Source organism: Rattus norvegicus, chromosome 6 (genome assembly GCF_021556685.1).
Source record: "Rattus norvegicus strain SHRSP/BbbUtx chromosome 6, alternate assembly SHRSP_T2T, whole genome shotgun sequence".
Classification (NCBI taxonomy): domain Eukaryota; kingdom Metazoa; phylum Chordata; class Mammalia; order Rodentia; family Muridae; genus Rattus; species Rattus norvegicus.
This window is the reverse complement of record NC_141539.1, coordinates 119,365,577-119,368,651: the sequence shown is the minus strand read 5'-3', so window position 1 is coordinate 119,368,651 and position 3,075 is coordinate 119,365,577.

Below are 3,075 nucleotides of genomic sequence, written 5' to 3'. Positions count from 1 at the left end.
TCTAATTTAGAGACAATGTCAAGAATCAAAGACTTGACAGACTGAGTTAGAAATAGGATATACCCAACTCTCACCAGAACAGATAGGAAAGGGGCTACTTTAGAGCAGTGCAGGGAGAGAGAAGGGTGTGACAGTTTCAGTGGGACAGTTTTAGAGAGACAGGCTGCAGACAGAACAAGCTAGACAGAGGTGAAGACAGTTTAGGACAGAGAAGGAGAAGGAGTCAGAATATTAGAACAGAATGCCAACGTTAGTATGAGAGCAAGGACAACAATTCAGTGAGAAATTGATAGAGTTTGTATTGAATCAATCTGCTTTGAAGAATAGATTGTCTGGAGGTTAGAAGCATTTGGGCTTAGGCCTAGTGATAGTTTAGAACAGAGAAAGAAATGCTTTGGGCTCAGCACAAACCATGTATTCACACAGCTTGGGTATGGCTTTCATGCCATCCCTAGGTCTGTGGAAATAAAAGGCATTAAGTGATCTTTGTCCACATTTTCTCTTACTTCTCTGCAGTGAAAAAGGCTGGCGAACAGCTTTTAACTTATAGGACTTCAAGATCCATCTAATCTATAAATCATACAAACTTAAAAATATCTATTTTCGGACTGGAGAGATGGCTCAGTGGTGAAGAGCACTAATTGCTGTTGAAAGGTCCTGAGTTCAACTCCCAGCAACCACATTGTGGCTCAACCATGTGTAATGGGATCTGATGCCCTCTTTTGGTCTGTCTGAAGAAAGTGACAGTGTACTCGCGTACATACAATAAATAAATAAAACCTTTTTAAAAAATCCATTTTCTTTTAAAGTTCTGGAATACTTTTGATCACTTTATATGCAATTTCAGGATAGAGGCAACGGAAAAGGAACATAATATGAACTGGCCATACTGTCTTCTTGGTGGGTCTTTGTCTTGGAGCATCTAAGTAAGAAAGTGTTAAGAAAAAAAAAAGGATTAAGTTAATGTGATTAGAAGGACGTTATGATCCTCACTGTTTAGAGCCAAATACAATTGAGCAAATATAAACTCTGCTAGAGTTGAAGGGGAGTGGGATCAACTATGTACTCTCAAGGGTCAAGAAGCTGAGCTGTGAGAGTGGGCTGCTGGCAACAGAGAAGCAGGCAATACTAGTAGGATAAGAGCCCATCATACTACAGCAGGAAATATGGTGGTAACACTGAAACAATGACAGTAGTTAAATGGATACAATTGTTTTTCCGAGAATTTAGTTTCAGACTCTCATAATCCAAGGTACCTGTTATGACTTTGCTTGGAAATTGTTCTTTTAGTAATGTCATCAAAGAAATAGCCTGCATTATGAGAGCAGTCCTTATTGAATATATGATATTTATTAGAAGAAGGGAATTTGAAAATAGGAGAAATCCATGTTAAAAGCCTAGTTAAGAGTAAGACAGAGATTAGAGTGATATAGATTGAGGACAATAGAACACTTAGCTTGCAAAGAAACTACCAAGAAATAAGGCTGAGCAAAGAATGATTTTACCCTAAACTTTCAGAGTGTAGCGCTCCCAGATGCCTTGGTTTTAGTTTCCTAGGTCTAGTGACTGTTCACTATTCATAGTGAGAATGCAGTTTTGTGTTTTAGGGACCAGTATATATTATCTCTTCAAAAGAGCCCTAAGATAGTAATAGGCATAAATGTGAAGAACTGCCATATGCTAAATAAGTCAGGGTTCATAAATATGCAAATTACAAAGACATTGAAACAAGTAGATGAAAGAAGAGGCAATTAGTTGAATAGATGTCTAGAAAGGCAAATGATAGATATATGATGGGTAGATAATAAACTGACAGATGAATGATTCATAAAAACGTCAATGGTGGTAAATAGATGGTAGAGGAATAATACACAGAATATTTAAATATGTAGAAAGATGATACAGGCATGTCTATATTACAGCCTATTGTACGATACGATTTTGTTATTCAGAGACATTTAAAGAGATAATTCCAAGTAGGATCAAATGTACCAGAATGAGAAATCTCTATTAAATATGGAAATTGCAATGATTAGAAAAGCTGTATTCTTCTGGGCTCTAGGTCTTAAGGAAGAAAGAAAGAAGCAAGTGTTATAACCTTTACCTGGTGTACAATAAAAGAAAAATCCACAAATGTCATCATATGTTTTCAAGCAAGCCTTCCAACAACTTTCTCATCCCATGGGAATGTGCTTACCTCCGTATCTCTAAATGCATTTGACACATAGTTGAGGGTGGTTTATGGGAAGGCCACAGTGCGGACAGTGGTTTGAGGTAGTGAAGATTGTTTCTGAATTCTTTATGGTCATGGGAGGTCTGAAAGCTTTAATTTCTAACTTACTGTAGGTAGCAGGATAATAATAGCCTGAAATGATAAGGATCCTCAAGCATTTGCCCTGCCTACTGTGTCTCTTTCTTTGCCTATCCCCTTTATGAAATTATTTTGTACATTTCTTAACCATTAATTTTTATACATAAAAGTATGGAAATGTGTAAAGCAGAAAGGGAAAAACTCTGGTTATTTAGCTGAAATGCATTCATGAGATAAATTTCTGTTCTATAAATCATTCATGACAAAAAGATTAACAGAGCACGTGAGAATCCCTTACAGGGAGTGTAGAAAGATTTCTTTACATCTTTCTTTCCTTTGGAACACCATGGGCAAATTCCAGTGTAATGGAGGACTCCAATATAAGAGCTAAGAATAGATTTTTCCAAACTTGAAGGTGTTATTTTTTCCACTTTTCTTCTTCTTTTTCTTTAGATTTTGACAGTTCTGGGCAGGCATTCACATTGTTCTAGTACAAGTATCAGTATTAGTATCAAGTTTACAAGTATTCCTTATGTTTCTATCTAATTGATAAAGACTAGTAACATGTTTCAAGGACCAACTATATACTAGACATTGAGATAACACAGAGTGATATCACAAAGAGGAAAGTGTGTTTTTTGTTTGTGAAGAGTTCACAGAGGAAAAGGAGCTGTGAAAATTCAGCAAATTCTGTGTGTTGTGATGGGTTTGAGTAAACATTAGTGGCAGTAATTTTTTTATTATAAAAGTACGTAATAAAATAA